We start from the raw sequence: 20,812 nt of genomic DNA on the forward strand, positions 1-20,812 counted from the left end.
TTATTGCAAGAGATCTTGCAATTATTCTCTGACTTCTTTGAGAATATTTGAACTTTCTTCTTCTTTTAAGGTCTTTGTTCCAATTATTATTTTTGTGTCTATCCTTCATGACAGATGCTTCCTCAGATGACCTATTAATCTTATCTTCTCATTTGAAGGGTGGGGAACTAAAAATTGTTAACATTGAGCCAGCCTCTGGAAGCCAGGAAGGCAAAACACAGTGGTCTCCACATTCAGCATTCGGCATTCAATATGTCTGTATTCACTTATTCACCTAATTTTCACACTGTGCCTGGTTTGTCCCAGCCCAAAGACCTTGTGTTTGTCTTCAAAGAACAGAACTCTTTCTGCTAGGTTGAAGGAGGACAGACACCCTGCTGCAGAGGGTGACGTAAGGGATCTGGAGATCTGACTACTGTTATGCCCAGAATTCATGATCCCCAAAGACCACCAGGGAGCCGAGTCTGATACAAAAGCAAAAGAGCCTTTATTCGAGCTAGCTCGAGCTCAATCCCCTACCTGCACCGACGAAGCGGTGAGATACCAGAGAGAGATCGAATTTCAAAAGCACAAAGGTTTTATAGGGGTCTAGGGGCAGTTGGTGAGGTAATGGCTGTGGCCTCAGCCGATTGGCTGGGGAAGGGTTGTGGCCTCGCCTGACTGGCTGGGGAAGGGTGGGAGTCCTGTTACGCAGGTCGCCGGGGTGTTTTGATTGGGAAGTTTGAACGGGTGAGCCGGAGGTTACTCAAGGGGAGGAGGCACGGTCTGAGGTTTCTGCGATTTCCCCGGAAAAGGGGCCATGTCGGGGACATAGTCACTCAAGGTGGAGGACACAGAACAAGATGGAGCCGGCCGGCGTAGGTCCGCTCTTTCAACTACTTAAGCAGTGTTCCACCAATCTTCCATTTTTAGCCTCTGCCTTCCCTGTCAGACTAGAGGTGGCACCAGTTGCTAAGCCTTTTGTGCATTCTCCATACAAATCATGTTGGTTCTGTGCCGTCCCTCACTCTAAATTCACCCTTTTCACCCTCTCTGTGAAAATGGAGATGGGCTAATTACATATTTTCTTTGCAGACAGCATAATGTCAAGCTTTGTCACTAGAGGGTGCTGGAGAGACATTCTAGGAGGAAGGGGCTTTCCTTCCTAGTTCCAGAGTGTTCCTTTTGTCTGGCTCCTGCAGCATGTGTGGCTTTTGCAGCACCAGACTTTTCCATTCCAGGCAGCCTCTCCAGTGCCCAGCTTTGCCGTTCATGTTGGGCAGGAGAACCCAACAGCTGGCAGCTTCTTCAGCATTTCCACCCTCAGGCAGTTTTATGATGGAGGCTTCCAGTGAGTCATCTCCCTATGAACAGGTTTCACTGGCACCCTAGAGGGTGTATTTCCAGCAAGTTCCACTAGTGCAGCATCACAGGATCCTCTCTGTATTCGGCGAGCAACTTCCGTGCCCTCTCCAACAAGGTCTGGATTGCAGCCTTTGGGAGCAGAGGTAGGCTTGTCCTTGGGCTCTATCTCACCCTAAGAGGTACTGGCTGCTTCTTATATCTGCTATTCCTATATTTTCTACAGTCCTTTTTACTTCTTACTAGCTAATTTCTGGGTATCCCAACCTGCTGTTATAGTTAGTAATTCTTTATATTAAACCATCTCTGTTCAAATTACTCTGATTCAGTCCTGACTGCTAAGGTCACTGTGAACCTGCACTTCAAGCCCATAAGAGCCTGTCTATCACCTACAGGGTAATAGCATGGTATACGTGCTCTTTTTTATCTGCCCTTGACCATCTATGCATATCCTCTGGCTATCCTGACTGCCCTGTGCTCTGCTCCCCATCTCTAAACAACCCCTCCCCCCCACCAAGAATACTAAATTACTAGAATTTTCACAATTCACAAAGCAGATTAATATTCCTGGGCCTTAAGGGTGTGCAGTCCCCTTACTTTAAAAATACCTTAACTCAGCAACATAGTCATCTTGCAAGATTGTTCAATGCCATCTGAAGAGCCTTCCCTGATCTCTTCTCCCTCTTGAGATTTGTTGTTTTTACCTCTTGTTCCCTTAGGGCACAAGCTGTTCACAGGTGTGTGCCCTGAGTTTACAGTGAACTCTTTATCTATCTTTCTGTTACCAGACCTAGCATATTACCATTTTGTCACATCGTAAAAACTCAATAAGCTTAGAGGAATGAATCAATGTGTTGAATTGTAAGGTATCTAATTTACAATTTCTTCCATAGAGAATGAATATAAAGCAAAATCAAGGTGAAATTTCAGGAGAGGGAAAAATAGTAAATGATAGGACGATTCTTCCCTGATGTGTAGCCCTATTTCCACTGCTAATGCCACAATTACAGCTGTGCTAACCTGCTATTTCAAAGCAGCTGTCAGACCAGTTTGAGCACGGTGCTCTTCGCAACTCACAAGATTAGCTCAAAGTGATACAGGTGCTCCTAATTTAGTTGGAGCAAAGTAACACTTGTAATTTAGGTAAAACAAATCATTGGTATGTTTCAGTATTTTGACGGACATTTGCATTTCTAGATCAACAGAGATGACTGACAATCTGTGGTTCTCCAAAAAAGTGCAGAAGTTAGCATTTCAAGGATTCCTTACATTTACCAATTTAAAACTCTATACCACTATGTTGGGATCTCCCTGGGCTGGAATTTGAACTAGACACAAGGACTAGTACACTAAATTAGTATGACTACAAATTGTTTGTTTCTTTCTCAAAAATTAACCTCAAAATGACAGAAAAAATTATTAATTCCAACTGTGAAGTAAAGATTTCTGAATTTTCCAGGTACTGTTTCAGTGATCTTCTTTGAAATGCAGATATTTAAATATTTGTTAATTAGGTTTATATTTTGTGCAGGCATGTGCAGGTTGGTAAAGATATAATGTTAAATAAATTATAGAATGCACAAATCATGGGTACTCACTAAATGTACCGATATGTTTGTTAGGCATTAAAATACTCATAATGATTGCATTTGACTAACATTTGTACTCACTTAACAAACTTTTGTTTTCAAGAAATCTGTAAGATGTGCAAGAATTATCTTCTTTTTACAGTGGAAAGGTAGCTGAGCAGTAGAGCAGTCACACAGTATGTTATAGAATAAAGACTTTAATAAAGGGCTCTGTCCACCATTCTGGTTGAGATAAGTACATAATGCAGATTGAACTATAAAAAGATCAACTTTTTAATTAACTGTTTAATTCTCTTTCTTACATAGAGACTCATGCAAAGGTGGACCACCAAAAATATCTACAAATTAGACGGTAAGTACTAGACTTCTAAATGACCTCTACACAAATCATTTCAAAGGAACATTCTGTTAATGATTTTAGGTAATTGCTTACATAGCTGTTTTGGAAAAATAAATTTCGTCTTAAAGATTTAAAATAAAATCAACAGCAAATTGTAGGTGAAGAGATGGGGCTCTATAGTGTAGGATCTGGGCAAACCAGAAAGTAATAAACCCATCTGTTTCATTTGTTGAGCAAATGTTTATATGCTCCTTCTTTGTTCTATTCGTGGATATAGGCCTATAGAGAGAAAAACAGCAATCTTTTGTGGTGAGCACACTAACAATTATGATCCAAATGCTGTGGGGAACCCTGGGATGAGACTGATCCACTTGCTTCAGGGAATCAGGGAAATAAGGGAAATCAAAGAAGAAATTATATTTGAGTTAAATCTGGAGGTTGAATTGAACAATCCAGGAGAAGAGGAGGAGAGAGGCCATTTCCAGGAGAGGGACCAGTACATGCAAAGACTGGTAGTTGTGTAAACATACAATATATTTTAGAAGACGTGAGGAATTCAGCATGGCTTAAGAATAGCTGAGGCTGGAAGGATAGATGCAGTCATATTTGAAGTTTGGTTATGAGGTTTTTGCTTTTTATATTATAGGCAGCAAGGAGGCATTGGAAACTGATAGATTATGGCAGGGATAATTGATAAAACTCAGCATTAGGTTGGGCATGAAAGAGATACCAAATGCTTAAAACAAGGAAAAAATATAAAGAAGATAAAGGACCTGCAGAACACCTCCTGAATGTGGCGTTCCCTTTCTGATGGTAGGAGAGGAGTAATTTCATACCCTAATTTTGTGGTTTCCTACCCTGCAGGCCCTCTTTTCCTTTCAAATTGCCATTAGGATTTTAGCCTTTGGTTCCATTTCTTCTTATCTTAGCGTTCTGCTTTCTTTCAGAACATTACTTATGGCTGGTTTGAAGATCCTGTTCACTATCACTTAGCTCTCCCTTATTTGTAGTGATACTTTTCAGAAGGCTAATCTTATCACAACATACAAGAGAAAAACTCACCACCTTGGAAAGTAAGACCGTGTATAATATAGAAATACCACACAAAAGTTCAGAGACTTGCCCCCGTTGTGAAATATCTAGAGATCTAGTGGTCTGGAGCATGTTGATGTATCCCTTTGAAGATGAAGGGCAAGTTATTGCACCTGCCTCCTCTAACACTAAGAAAGAGACAAACCCCCGTAGGCTTCTTTGGATTTTTGGAGGCAATATATGTTATTCCAACTTATTTACCAAATATCTCCAAAGGCTTCCAGTTTTTTTTTTAATGTTTATTTACACTTGAGAGAGAGAGAGAGAGAGAGAGAGAGAGAGAGAGAGAGAGAGAAAACAGGGGAGGGGCAGAGAGAGAGGGAGACACAGAACTCGAAGTGGGTTCCAGGCATAGCGCTATCAGCACAGAGCCTCACGTGGGGCTCAAACTCACAAACTGTGAGATCATGACCTGAGCCGAAGTTGGACACTCAACCAACTGAACCACCCAGGTGCCCCTGCCAGTTTTGAATAGAACCAGAAAAAGAGAGGTCTCTGTATCGGATCTAGCCTGCCATACAAGCTGCTCCATAACTTGGGACGTATAACTGAACAGTTCTTATGGCTCTTGAAGGGTCAGAGATATGTAGAAATACTATTTGGAACCTTTGGCAGTCCCTACAAGTTCGTCATAGCACAGAGCTTTAACAATTTTGGAGCAAAGCTTTGCATTCTCTGTAAAAAAAAAAAATCTCCTCCTTTTTGAAAAGCAGCTTCTGGCTTATTACTGGGCAAGTCATAAGTAAATGAAAGCTTGATCCTGGACCACTAAGTTACCAAATCATCTGAGCTGCCTATCATGAACCAGGTATTTGGCAACACTCTAAAATATTGGGCATGTATAGCAGCACTTCATCATCAAATGAAAGTTGTATACACATGATCAGGATCAAGCAGGTCTTGAAGGCAAAAGTTAGTGCAGAGCAAACATCACAGGTGCCCATGGCCCCTATTTCTTCTATGTTGTTTCCTCCATTTCAACCTTACCTATGACCTGATAGGGAGCTTCCTAAGACCAACCTACTAAGGAAGAACAAAATTTGCAGTTTGGTTTACATGTGGTTCTGCACAATACGCTAGCATGACTCTAAAGAAGAAAGCTGCAGGGCTACAGCTCCACTCAGCGATAGCCCTAAAGAGCAGTGGTGAGGAAAATCCCTCCAATGGACAGAACTCAGAGCAGTGCATATGGATGTTCATTTCTTCCTAGAAGAAGAGATGGCTGAAGACATGCATCTGCCCTGATCCATATGCAATTCTTAACATTTGGAAGAACAGTCAGAGACTTGGAAGGAGCATAATCAGAAAATTGGTTAGAAGATAGTCTAGGGAAGAGATATGTAGATAGACGTCTCTGTGTCTACACATAAGAAAATATTTGTGATCTATATCAATGGTCAACAAAGAGTGACACCAGTCTAATAATCACGTAAAAAGTTGCTATTCTGTGGATGTTGGTGAGGATCTATCCCCAGCTACTGCTGTCCTCTCCAAATAAACATAGAAGGTGGCCACAGAAACAAGAATGGAGGTTTTGGATGGACTCAGCAACACAAGGCTAATTTGGCCATAGCTGCTGTCAAATGCCTAACCTGCCAACAAACAAAGTCTGATACACTGGTATGGCACCATTCGTCTGGTAGTCTTGCCAGGCACCTGCTGGCAGGATGATCATATTGAACTACTTCCATCATGCTGTTTTATTTTCATTGGAATAGATACTTCTCTGGATATGGATTTGCCTTTCCTATCTGTAATGCTTCTGCCAAAACCATCACCCTTGGACTTATGGAATGCCTTATTTGACATCATAGAATTCCACACGGCATTACCCCTGACTAATGGACTTATTTGACAACAAATGAAGTGTGGCAATGGGCTTGTGTTCATAGAATTCACTGAACTAAGCATGCTACCTATCACCCTGGAGCAGCTGGCCTGATTGAACTGTTGAGTAACTGTATGAAAATTCAGCTGTGGTGCCAGCTGGATAGCAACTTTGTGGACTGAAGTCATGTCTTCCAGGACTAGGTATATTATTTCAATCTGAGTCCAAAATACAGTAGTATTTTCCCCATGCTAAGATTCAAGGGACAGAAATAGGAATGTCTATGAACATTTTTCTTCTTATTTCTGTACCTTTTGACTTTTCTGGTTTGGAGATCTTAGTTCACAAGGGAGGGATACTTCCCCTAGGGGACGTAGCAATGGTTTCACTAGACTGACTGTTGAGACTAATTGGCTACTGTGGGTTCCTCGGGCCACCTAACCAATTGGCAAAAGGGCGGATTACTATACTATTGGAGTGATTGATTCTGACTATTAAGAGAAAATTGGGTTACTTCATTTTGGGATTCTTTGAGGTGTCTCATAGTATTTTTATGTCCTATGATAAAATTTAATGAAAAATTATAACTAATCAGTAGAGGCAGAACAGGTAAATGTACATACAGACTATTTCAAAATTAAAGTTTTGATAATCTGACTCAAAAGAAATTACCAGCAACTGAGATGCTTACTGAGAGAAAAGAGATTATGGAATGGCTAGTGAAGAAGGTCATAATATCAGCTATTATTATATGATCAGTTAGTGAAATAAGAAGTATTATAGTTATGAGTATTTCTTCCTTATTTTGCCATGAATTTAGTTTTATCTATACTAACTGATCATTTTCCTTTCTTATTTCCTTTTCCTAAAGAAGATAGTGGTTAAACTGATGTCTCAGTGTTTAGTTGCAGGACATGAAAAAGGGAGTGTGGAGAAGAAATCACTCTAAGGTGGTATCTTACATATACTTCTTTGGGGAGAGGAATAGTGTATTTTCAGTAAGCAAGAGATAGTTGCACGATGTTAGGCAGAAGCATGGTTTTTCTTTTACTTTACATGGAATATGGTTAAAAGAGGTATGCACTGATGACAGGTTGACTAGGAGAGAAAAGATTGTGCTGTGTCAACTTGATTAAGCTAGGAACCACATTTCCCAGAATTCTCTTTGCTGTAAGATTACAAATTAAAGTTGACCAAAAGAGAACTTGCATCAGATTTGGAAGGCACAAGTGTGAAACAGCAACCTTTATTTTCTGGAGATTTCTGAGGTCAGTTAAAGTGACAGAGAGGAACTTTTCTTCCCAACTCTTGGTCCTCCTGATTAAGATCAGTTCCAGGCTTATCACCAGATGCATGGCTGTACTTGGACAGACACATTTCATAGACCTCCCCCCCCCCCCGCCCCCGCCATAGTCCCACTTTGGTGGCTAGATATGCTGGTCTTCTCAGAATTCCTTGAAATTATGGACAGTTTTACTTGCACAGGTGCTTCAGGAGAACTCACTAGAGACTCCTTCTTAGGTTCTCCTACTGTCGATTCCCTAGCTCTTCCCACAACTGTGTGAGGTTTACTTCCTACAATATATTCCTTATCCTGCAACACTCATAGTGACTCTGCTTCTATGGCTGAACCACACATGACATCCAAGCTCTGAATTTCTTAAAATCTTCATAATCTTAAGACAACTAAGTGAGTTTTAAGGAATTAGGAAGTTTTCCTGTGCAAGTTTTCTTTCTTGAGAAATTTAACAAATATTAAATATCAGAAAGATTTAGAAATTAACAGTTTGATTATTGAAGAGAATGGTAAGACTATACATAACCTAGGTGATTTCATACTTTCAGAAATACATCTTGAACTTACTGAAGGATAAAATGGAATTTAATGGCTCAAATAACTGAGAAACGCAGGTTGTATATATGGGCTTTGGGCATGGCCAAATTTAGGTGCTCACAAAATGTTATCAAAAGTCTCCCTCTCTCTCTGCACCTACACATAGTGGATTTTACTTGGGTGGTTTCACCCTCAAAGCTCTCTAATTGGTGCCAAAGATGAGCATTGGTAGTTCCAGGCCTATATTCAACCAACTTGCCAACAGCAGTGGAAAAAGAGTACTCTTTTCCCAATACTTTTTAGCAAAAATCTTCAGCCTAATTTAGCTGACCTGACTTGGGTCATGTGCCATCTCTTAAGCAGTAATTGTTTATTCTGATTGTGAATGATAAGGTCAGAGCATACTCCTAGATCTGGGGCAGCCCATCCAAATATCATGCATTGAAAATAGAAGGGTCAATAAGAAAAAGAGGGATTCTGTTGCCAAGGATGCTTGATGGGTAAAATCAATACATCTCCATGATAGCAGTTTTCCCACAAACACGTACACTTTCTTTTAATTCATAGACTTCAACATTTATTTTTATACATACATTGCTCCCATGTAACAAAAAACAACTATTTTATGCACAACAAATACTGCAGTCACCTCCTGTCTAAAGAGTCAAATGAGTGTTGTAAAGTTATCTTATTACTCTAGATCAAGATCTTTGCTTTGTAACTGTTAGTCTCAGACATAGCTTCTTATTATCCAGCAGTATATGACTGATGATATATTTGTTTAACCACCTACAGCAAATGTAATAGACGATGGTGGAGTAAATAAAGGATGAATTCAAAAAAATTCTCATTTGAAAATGAGAAGTAAATAACAGTTGTTAACAGAAGTAAATAAACAGTTGTTCTACTCATTAAGGATTGCAAATTCTTACTGCCCAGGACAGTGGGTCCTTTGGTCAGGAATCTGCATTACAGTGGATTTTACTTGACAGTTATTTTCTTCTGGGTACATTTGAGATCTGTTTTTGATGGCTGCCATATGTTAGCAACACACTTCCTATTGGTGAAGTTTTAGTGGTTGAGGGAATGCTTATGGGTTAAGCACTTATGAGCATTTGCTTGCCAGGTTTGGGGTTTTTCTAAAAGGGAAACATTAAAACCTTGGTAGGCATCCAGTTAATTTGCATTTGGTCAATGCTGTAGACTAGTAACTGGAAACTGAGATCATGTTGAGTCATAATTTCAAGAGAAATCTGAGTCTGTAGTTTCTATTTCTTAGCAGTAGGTTGCAATGCTCTACTCACCTTCCAACTCTTAGCTTAAAGGATTATAATGGTAAAGAACAACTGGTTAGGATTGGAAGTCATAATTAATTCTCTTCATATCTCTAGGTGGTATGACTGGGAAAACACTTTCCACTATCTTTTAATTAAGATAATTGGACTGGTGTTTCTGTCATTTTCACCTGAAAACTTCCTACCTAACACCTTCTTCAGGCAGGGAGTAGCAGTTGAGGTTCTTGGATGGGCCTGGGAAATCATTTTGTAGCTTCTCGTAGATCCTCTTCTTATCTACAACGTTGTTGTCAGACTCCTTGGCTTTCCATGCAGTAACTTTTTCTTGGGGTGAAACATTTGACTTTTTCAGTTTTTCATGCACAGAGCTACTTGAATCTCAGCTGTCCTGGGTTGTTATATGAGCCATAGAACAAGATTGTGTTTTCTCCTCCTTCTCCTCCTCCTTCTTCACTTTTAAACAGTCAAGATTAAAGTATTGAGAACTGGTTATAATATTCCAGGATCCTGACATGTTTTTACCAAATTCCCTCAAGTTCTAACCTCAGTAGACACATAACCTGAGTCCAAAGATATGACAGGTAGCAGTTTAATTATCTGCTTTGCTACTTCATAACACAGATGGATTGCATTCTAGCTAGAGAACATTCATTACCCTGCAGTCTACCTTGGGTTGGCCAACACAACATTTTTAATATTTGTCAGTGACAACAACTAACTTCCACATTAGCCAGGATATTTTTAGTGATGATGACAGCAACCTCAATCTAATTATCTTAATTCAAAGGAAAAACAAGTATTTATTAGTTCACAAACCTGAAAAGGCCAAGGGTAGACCTTGGCTTGAGACATGGCCAGATTCAAATCAAATAGTGGAGTGATTTAAAAATGTCATAAGAAATTGGTTTCTTTCCATTTCTAGCTCTATTTTCCTCCACTCTTAGGCAGACTCTCTTATGAGCTGAGAAAAATGAGCATGGGAAACTCCAGGCTTCTCAATTTTCTAGTAGTTTAGTACCCTTGGTGGAAGAAGCCATCAAAAGTCCTGGGCTATCATCTTTGATTGTCCTAACTTGGGTCACATGACCAGTTCTTTATCAGTGACTAGAGTCACTGGCTCTCACTAGTCAGGCTTAGGTCTACTATGCACTCTTGATGATGAGAAGATGAGGAGATTCTTGAAAATAAAAGACATGGAAATAACAGACATGTACCACTGTCATAAAGAGAACTAGGCCAGGAGTCAAGAAATATAGTCTAATCACAGTTCCATCACTTTCCAGCCATCTGACCATTTCTGGGATTTAATTTCCTTACCTGTAAAATAAATACATTAATACTAAACTCAACTATTTCATGAGATTTTTGTTTTGGAAAGATGAGAATGTATATAGAACCTCAGAAGATATATATAGAAAGCAGATATTAAAATTTTTGGATAATATTTAAAAGCAATGCTTATGTTGCCTTAAAAACATGTTATTTTCAGCATTAAAAAGATATAACTACATAAGCCCAACCCCTAGGACAATAATGTTACTATCATTTTTAAATATTCCATCTCATCTTTCTTCTTTCTTTTTCTTGCTTTCTTCCTCCCTCAAAAACATTTTCTCATATAGCTATATAATCTATAATTTTCAGCTTTAATGGCAACATTTCATCTATCAGACATAAATAACTTTCCTAACAAGTCTTATATTGTTGGACATTTAAATTATTTCTTTTTTTAATGTTTATTTATTTTTGAGAGAGTGAGAGAGACAGAGCACAAGCGGGGAAGGGACAGAAAGAGAGGGAAACACAGAATCTGAAGCAGGCTCCAGGCTCTGAGCTGTCAGCACAAACTCACATATGGCACCTGGGTGGAAGTTGGACGCTTAACCCACTGAGCCACCCAGGTGCCCCTTAAATTATTTCTTATTTCTCAACATTATAAATAATACTGTGATGAATATAATTATTTTTATGGAGTTTCACTTAGTACCAACATTTCTAAGGCTCTTGATATATAGTTAGCTGTCTTTTTAAAATACTTGTAGCAAATTACATCATTCTGAGCAAGGAATAGAGGTATAATTTCACTGTGCCCTTCCTGGTTATAGTGGATGCTACTGTTGTCTTCCTTACATTCCTTGTATTGTACCATTTTGGTGTATTCAGGTGACTTTCAGTGGGTGACCTCTGTATTTCTTTGTCTGGACTTTTTCTGGGATACAAAAGGCATTTCTTTCCAAGTGTGTGCTTCAGGTCAGAAATGCTGGGGAACTGAACAGCATGGAAGGTTTTTTTGTGTCTCGTGTCCATGAAATACAACCAGATCAACACTAAACCATGCTGCACACCTAGAAAACTGATTTTAGGATTAACACAACAATCTGCACAACCTGAACCACAGAACTCAGCAGGTACACGATGTGGAGAGGTGAACTGGGGGAGAGAGAAGCCACAGAGGGCAGGGAGTGAGCTGTTTTTGCTTGTGGAGAGAGGACAGAGGGAGGGGGAGAGTACAGGAAAAGCACCCCCCCTCCAAAAGCAGCTAGAGAGAAAGTGAAAAGTGAAAACAGGAGTAGGGACTGAACTAAAAAGGGAGAAAGGAGAAAGGAGAGGGTTTAAATTCCATTAAGACTCTATAAACAGGGGGAATGCAGAGTCTGAAACTCTGCAGCTTGATACCTGGCAGTGTCTGGTGAGAAGGGCAAATCCCCAGGAGCACAATGGAGTCTGGGATTCTTCGGGCCACAGGGGAAGAGGCTGTTCCCCTGTTGGGAGGACATCCGGTAGAGTCTGTGTTGCCCCAAACAGGAAAGATCCCAGTGGGCCTGGGAGAACAGCATTCTCTGGTGCTGGCACAAGGTCGTTGGGGGTGAAGCCTGGTGCCAAATGTGTGTTGTGATTTTCCATAATCCTTGAAATGCTGCTGCTACACAATCACATGAACTTTTTCTGGGGTGGGCCGGCACCTGGCCGCAATCTCTGGGCATCAGCAGCAGCGTGGTCCTGCGAGCATTCCCGGCTGCAGCTGGCATCCAGCCATTGCCCGGTGAGACCCTCCTTCAGAGGGCAGAAAGGGTCAAAGGCACAGTCCCTCAGAGATAAGGGGTCAGGAAACACAGCCACATCTGAGATAAAACTCAGGAGGGAGGTGCTGCCTGGGGCTTGGTCACGGACAGTATATAAGCGGGGAGGGGACAGAAGCCGAAGACAGGACAGGTGCTGATTGGGGAGAACAGAGTTCTGATACTAGAGACTGGGTAGCTGGGTGACGCCATTTTCACCCCTCCCACACATGCGCATACACACCTACAAGTGTCACAACAATCCACACCAGTAAGGTAGGCAGCACCATCTAGTAGAGAATGGAGCCATTACATTAGGCCCTGCCCAACTGAGCCAACCGCTCTTCAGGAACACAAATCTCTCCACCTACTTAGTTTACAGACTATAAAGTGCTTCATAGTTTGACTTCTAGGGGAAAACAAAGTAATTTCAAATGTATTTCAGGCTGTTCACTGGTCCATCTATTCAATTTTCTTTTTTTTCTCTTTTTTGTTTTTTTTTCTTTTTCTTGAATGCAGGAAAACATATATTTTTATTTTCAATTTTTATTAAAAATATTTATCATGCCTTTTTTCTACTATATTTTTTACTTTTGTGTAATTTTTCAAAATTCTATTAAACTTCCATCACTTCATTTTATTCTATTACAGTGTATTCATTTTTCAAATTTTCAAACGATTTCCTTTTTTTTTTCCTTTCCCTTTCTTTCTCTAATCTATCAAGCCCCTTTCAACACCCAGACCAAAACACACCTAGGATCTAGCATCATTTATTTGTTTTGTGTGTGTGTGTGTGTGTGTGTGTGTGTGTGTTGTTTTTAATTTTTTAATTTAAATTTTTTAAACTCATTAATTCCTTTTCTCCCTTCAATATGATGAAATGAAGGAATTCACCCCAAAAGAGAAGAAATGACAGCCAGGGACTTAACCAACACAGATAAAAGCAAGTTGTCTGAACCAGAATTTAGAATCACAATAGTAAGAATACTAGCTGGAGTTGAAAACAGATTAGAATCTCTTTCTGCAGAGATAAAAGAGTAAAAGAAGTAAAAGAAATCTCTTTCTGCAGGATGAAATAAAATGCTATAACTGACCTGCAATCTCAAATGGATGCCATGGCGGCAAGGATGGATGAGGCAGAACAGAGAATCAGTGACATAGAGGACAAACTTAAGGAGAACAATGAAGCAGAAAAAAGAGGGAGACTAAGGCAAAAAGCATGATTTAAGAATCAGTGACTCATCAAAAAGGAACATTAGAATCATAGGGGTTCCAGAAGATGAAGAGAGAGAAAAAGGGGTAGAAATATTATGTGAGCAAATCATAGCAGAAAACTTTCCTAACCTGGGGAAAGACACAGACATCAAAATCCAGGAAGCCCAGAGGACTCCCATTAGATTCAACAAAAACCGACCATCAACAAGGCATATCATAGTCACATTCACAAAATACTCAGGCAAGGAAATAATCATGAAAACAGCAAGGGAATAAAGTCCTTAACCTACAAGGGAAGACAGATCAGGTTTGCAGCAAGACCTATCTACAGAAACTTGGCAGACCAGAAAGGAGTGGCAAGATATATTCAATGTGCTGGATCAGAAAAATATGCAGCCAAGAATTCTTTATCCAGCAAGACTATCATTCAAAATAAGAGAGATTAACAGTTTCCCAGACAAACAAAAATTAAAGGAGTTCATGAGCACTAAACCAGCCCTACAAGAAATTTTAAGGGGGACTCTCTGAGGGGAGAAAAGATGAAAAAATAACAAAATAACAAAATAACAAAATAAATAAATAAATAAATAAATAAATACCAAAAACAGCAAAGACTAGAAAGGACCAGGGAACACCAGAGAAAGGACCAGAAACTCCAACTCTGTAAGCAACATAATGGCAATAAATTCATATCTTTCAGTACTCACCTTCAACATCAATGGACTAAATGATTCAATCAAAAGGCATAGGGTAACAGAATGGAGAAGAAAACAATATCCATCCATATGCTATTTACAAGAGACCCACTTTAGACCCACTAAAGACACCTTCAGATTGAAAGTAAGGGCATCAGGGGCGCCTGCGTGGCTCAGTCGGTTAAGCGGCCGACTTCAGCTCAGGTCATGATCTCGCGGTCCGTGAGTTCGAGCCCCGCGTCGGGCTCTGTGCTGACAGCTCAGAGCCTGGAGCCTGTTTCAGATTCTGTGTCTCCCTCTCTCTGACCCTCCCCCATTCATGCTCTGTCTCTCTCTGTCTCAAAAATAAATAAATGTTAAAAAAAAAAAACTTTAAAAAAAAAAAAAAAGAAAGTAAGGGCATCAGAACCATCTATCATGCTAATGGTCGACAAAAGAAAGCCGGAGTAGCCATACTTATATCAGACAATATAGACTTTAAAATAAAGACTGTAACAAGACATGAAGAAGGACATTATATCATAATTAAGGGGTCTATCCACCAAGAAGACCTAACAATTATAAACATTTATGCTCCAAATATGAGAGCACCCAAATATATAAATCAATTAATCACAAACATAAAGAAACTCATTGATAATAATACCATAATAGTAGGGGACTTCAACACTCCACTTATAGCAACGGACAGATCATCTAATCAAAAAATCAACAAGGAAACAATGGCTTTGAATGACACACTGGACCAGATGGACTTAACAGATATATTCAGAACATTTCATCCTAAAGCAGTGGAATATACATTCATCTCCAGTGTACATGGAACGTTCTCCAGAATAGAAAACATACTGGGACACAAATCAGCCCTCAACAAGTACAAAAAGATCAAGATCATACTGTGCATATTTTTAGACCACAACATTATGAAACTCAAAATCAACCACAAGAAAAAATTTGGAAAGGTAACAAGTACTTGGAGACTAAAGAACATCCTACTAAAGAATGAATGGGCTAACCAAGAAGATAAAGAGGAAATTAAAAAGTACATGGAAGTCAATGCAAATGAAAACACAACAGCACCAAACCTCTGGGACGCAGCAAAGGTGGTCATAAGAGGAAAGTATATATCAATCCAGGCCTTCCTAAAGAAGGAAGAAAGGTCTTAGATATACAACCTAACCTACACCTTAAAGGTCTGGAAAAAGAATAGCAAATAAAACGCCAAACCAGCAGAAGACAGAAAATAATAAAGATTAATGCTATAGAAACCAAAAAAACCCAGTAGAACAGATCAATGAAACCAGAAGCTGGTTCTTTGAAAGAATTAACAAAATTGATACACCACCACCCAGTTTGATAAAAAGAAAAAGAAAAGCATCCAAATAATAGAATCAAGAATGAAAGAGGAGAGATCACAACCAACACAGCAGAAATACAAACAACAATAAGAAAATACTATGAGCAATTATACGCCAATAAAATGGGCAATCTGGAAGAAATTGAAAAATTTCTAGAAACATATACACTGCCAAAATGGAAACATGAAGAAATAGAAAATTTGAGCAAGACCTATAACCAGTAAGGAAATCGAATTAGTAATCAAAAACTGCCAAAAAACAAGAGTCCAGGGCAAGAATGTTTTCCAGGGGAATTCTAGCAAACATTTAAGGAAGGGTTAACACCTATTCTCTTGAAGCTGTTACCAAAAATAGAAATGGAAAGAAAACTTCCCAACTCTTTCTATGAAGCCAGCATTACCTTGATTCCAAAACCAGAGACCCCACTAAAAAGGAGAACTACAGACCAATTTCCCTGATGAACATGGATGCAAAAACTCTCAACAAGATATTAGTCAACTGGATGCAACAATACATTAAAAAAATTATTCACCACGACCAAGTGGGATTTACACCTGGGATGCAGGGCTGGTTCAACGTCCAGGAAACAATTAATGTGATTCATCACACCAATAAAAGAAAGGACAAGAACCATATGATCCTCTCAACAGATGCAGAGAAAGCATTTGACAAAATACAGCATCCTTTCCTGATAAAACCCCTCAAGAAAGTAGGGATAGAAGGATCATACCTCAAGATCATAAAAGCCATTTATTAAAGACCCAACACTAATATCGTCCTCAATGGGGAAAAACTTAGAGCTTTCCCTCTAAAGTCAGGAACAAGACAAGTCTCACCACTGTTATTCAACATAGTATTGGAAGTCTTAGCCTCAGCCATCAGACAACATAAAGAAATAAAAGGCATGCAAATTGGCCAGGAGGAGGTCAAATTTTCACTCTTTGCAGATGACATGATACTCTCTATGGAAAACTCAAAAGATTCCACCAAAAAACTTCTAGAACTGATTCATGAATTCGGCAAAATTGCAGGATATAAAATCAATGCACCAACAGTGAGGCAACAGAAAGAGAAATCAAGGTATTGATTCCATTTACAATTGCACCAAAATCCATAAAATACTTAGGAATAAATCTAACCAAAGAGGTGAAAATCTATACACTGAAAACTATAGAAAGCTTATGAAAGAAGTTAAAGAAGACACACACAAAAAAATGGAAAAATATTCCATGCTCCTGGATAGGATGAACAAATATTGTTAAAATGTCAATACTACCCAAAGCAATCTACATATTCAATGCAATCCCCATCAAAATAACACCAGCATTATTCACAGACCTAGAACAAACCATCCTAAAATTTGTAGGGAACCAGAAAAGACCCCGAATAGTCAAAGCAATCTTGAAAAAGAAAACCAAAGCAGGAGGCATCACAATCCCAGACTTTAAGCTATACTACAAAGCTGTAATCATCAAGACAATATGGTACTGGCACAAGAGCAGACACTCAGATCAATGGAACAGAATAGAGAACCCAGAAATGGACCTACAAACATATGGCCAACTAATCTTTGACAAAGCAGGAAAGAATATCCAATGGGATAAAAACAGTCTCTTCAGCAAGTGGTGTTGGGAAATCTGGACAACGACATGCAGAAGAATGAACCTGGACCACTTTCTTACACCATACACAAAAATCAACTCAAAATGGTTGAAAGACCTCAATGTAAGACAGGAAGCCATCAAAATCCTCAAGGAGAAAGCAGGCAAAAACCTCTTTGACCTTGGCCACAGCAACTTCTTACTCAACATGTCACCCAAGGCAAGGGAAACAAAAGCAAGAATGAACTACTGGGACGTTATCAAAATGAAAAGCTTCTGCACAGCGAAGGAAACAATCAGCAAAACTAAAACGCAACCGACAGAATGGGAGAAGATATTTGCAAACAACATATCAGATAAAGGGTTAGTATCCAAAATCTATGAAGAACTGATCAAACTCAACACCCAAAAAACAAATAATCTTATGAAGAAATGGGCAAAAGACATGACTAGATACTTCTCCAAAGAAGACATCCAGATGGCCAGCTCACACATGAAAAAATGCTCAACATCATTCATCATCAGAGAAATACAAATCAAAACCACAATGAGATACTACCTCACACCTGTCAGAATGGTTAACATTAACAACCCAGGCAACAACAGATGTTGGTGAGGATGTGGAGAAAGAGGATCTCTTGCACTGCTGGTGGGAATGCAAACTGGTGCAGCCACTCTGGAAAACAGTATGGAGGTTTCTCAAAAAATTAAAAATAGAAATACCCTATGACCCAGCAACTGCACTACCAGGTATTTATCCAAGGATACAGGTGTGCTGTTTCAAACGGGCACATGCCCCCAATGTTTATGGAAGCACTATCAACAATAGCCAAAGTATGGAAATAGTCCAAATGTCCATTGATGGATGAATGGATAAAGAAGATGTGGTATACACACACACACACACACACACACACACACACACACACACACACACACAATGGAGTATTATTCAGCAATCAAAAAGAATGAAATCTTGCCATTTGCAACTATGTGGATGGAACTGGAGGGTATTATGCTAAGTGAAATTAACAGAGAAAGACAAATATCATGTAACTTCACTCATAGGACTTTAAGACAGAGAACAGATGAACACAAGGAAAGGGAAGCAAAAATAATATAAAAACAGGGAGGGGGACAAAACATAAGAGACTCTTAAATATGGAGAACAAACAGAGGGTTACTAGAGGGCTTGTGGGAGGGGAGATGGGCTAAATGGGTAAGGGGCATTAAGAAATGTACTTCTGAAATCATTGTTGCACTATATGCCAACAACTTGGATGTAAATTTAAAAAAATTACAAAAAAAAAAAAAGAAAGAAATGCTGGGGAATTAACATACCCCAGGGACAGCCCTCAAATAATGACTGATGGGAGTTGATGAATATGTATAATTTGAGGCATGTGTTTTATACTATCATCTGCAAGATTATGCTCGAGTCATCTACCCACTGCTACCCACTGGTTGTAGCTGGCTTCATATGCATTCTTTTATTTCCACATTTTTATTGAGATATAATTGACAATAATATTGTACAAGTTTAAGGTGTACAACATGATGATTTGATATAGGAATATATTGCAAAATGATTACCACAAAAGATTAGTTAACATATCTATCACATTGTATAGCTACCTTTTATTGTGTGTATGGGGAGAACTTTTAAGATCTACTATCTTAGCAATTTTCAAGTATATAATACAGTATTAACTATTGTCAACATGCTGTACATTAGATTCCCAGAACTTATTATCTTCTAATTGGAAATTTGTACTTTTTGACCACCTTTGCCCATTTTCCCCACCCTCTCACCCCTGGCAAACCAATCTATTCTCTGTTTCTATGAGTTTAGTTTTTTTTTTTTTAGATCCCACATATAAATGAGATCATAGATTACTTGTCTTTCTCTGTTTTACTTCAATTAGTATAATGTCCTTTAGGTTCATCCATGTTGTCACAAATGGCAAGATTTCCACATTTCCTTCTTTTTTTATGGCTGAATAGTATTTATTATACATATACCACATTTTTTATCCATTCGTCATTTGACACGTAGGCTGTTTCCACACTATGGCTATTGAATGAATGTTGTAATGAACATGGGAGTGCAGACATCTCTTTGAGACAGTGATTTCATTTCCATCAGATATATACCCAGAAGGGATTGCTGGATCATTTTAATTTATTGAGGAATCTCTACACTGTTTTCCATAGTGGCAGCACCAATTTATAGAACACACTCTTGATCCACTGTCTTCTCTTCCCTGTCTTGTTTCCCCCCTCTGCCAAAGTCCTTTGTATCCTACAGACAAACTACTTATACTTGAAACCTCATCTCGGAGTCTATTTTTGGAAGGACACAAGATAAAACACCAGGATTAGTTATCTTCACTTAATTTTTAAATTGGCTAACTCAATAGGAAATGAGTTATTGATTATTTGTATCAACATAGGTAAATCTCAAAATATATTATTAAATGAAAGAAGCAAATTTAGAGAATTCATAAGTAGGGTAGTATTTGCGAAAAAAATAGCATATACAAAACAATTTTATGTATGCAAAGCAATGCCATATATGAAAAAATTGTATAAATGCAACATGGTATAAAATTTATAACAAAATATATGACGGAAGATTCTTGAGAATGGTAAAGCCAAAATTAGAGTTGCGAAACCTCTAGAGAGAAGGAAGGGGAATGTTATTTGGGAGGGTTACACAGGCTTGGTATATTTTATTTTTTAAGCTGTATTATAGCTCTGTGTATTTATATCATTCCATATGTTTTTTATATGTCTGAAATAAGTTGTTATTATTACCTACCTATATAAAGTAAAACAAAATGCTTGTAAAGAAAATTCATATAATACTTTAAAAAAATGTTCATTTAATACTTAAAGAAACCTGGGTGTTATATTGTAAGTGATGAATCATTAAATTATATGACTGAAACTAATATTATACTATATGTTAATAAATGGAATTTGATTAAAAACTTGAAACTAAAAAAATAAAGTTAACTGTAAAAAAACCACAAATAAACCTTTACAAAGTACAAAAGACAAATAAATTTAAGTCTAATAGAATTGACTTTTAAAAATATAAATGTTAAGATACTGTAATGGAGGATATATGTCATCATGCATTTGTCCAAACCCTTAGAAAGTACACCATCAAGAGAGCTCTAATATCAACTATAGTATTTGAGTAATAATGATGTCAATGTAGGTGCATCCTTTGTAACAAGTGTACCATTCTTCGGGGGCATGTTGATAAGAAGGAGGCTATGCATGTGTGGGAGCAGAAGGAATATGGGACATTTGTATTTTCTGCTCAATTTTTCTGTGAATCTGAAACTGCTCTAAAAAATTCATCTACTAAAATGGACCAAAAAGTGAAATTTTAGGTCAAAAAAATTGAAACAAGATTGTCTTGTTTCAAGACAAAACTAAAACCACCACAAAACTAAAACCAAAACTAAACTAGGAAACCACCACAAATATTATATTCATAGTATGTAGAAGTTACACAAATCAATATGAAAAACACAAAGGCCCTAATGGAAAA

General features: G+C 38.4%; 1 protein-coding gene across 6 annotated transcripts in view; it reads left to right on the forward strand.

Annotated features, from left to right (window-relative positions):
- PKIB (cAMP-dependent protein kinase inhibitor beta) overlaps positions 1–20,812 on the forward strand; it is a 179,912-nt gene that overhangs the window by 24,266 nt on the left and 134,834 nt on the right. For 2 of the 6 annotated variants that reach the window (XM_047857725.1, XM_047857729.1), the window contains exons 1-2: positions 1,238–1,487; positions 3,237–3,282. The gene's annotated coding sequence lies outside the window, so the exon portion shown is untranslated. Of the gene's footprint in view, positions 1–1,236; positions 1,488–3,236; positions 3,283–20,812 lie in introns of those variants that run through there. The other 4 variants (XM_047857735.1, XM_047857732.1, XM_047857731.1 and 1 more) reach the window with 4 other exon arrangements.

The sequence above is a fragment of the Prionailurus viverrinus genome, chromosome B2 (genome assembly GCF_022837055.1).
Source record: "Prionailurus viverrinus isolate Anna chromosome B2, UM_Priviv_1.0, whole genome shotgun sequence".
NCBI classification, from domain to species: domain Eukaryota; kingdom Metazoa; phylum Chordata; class Mammalia; order Carnivora; family Felidae; genus Prionailurus; species Prionailurus viverrinus.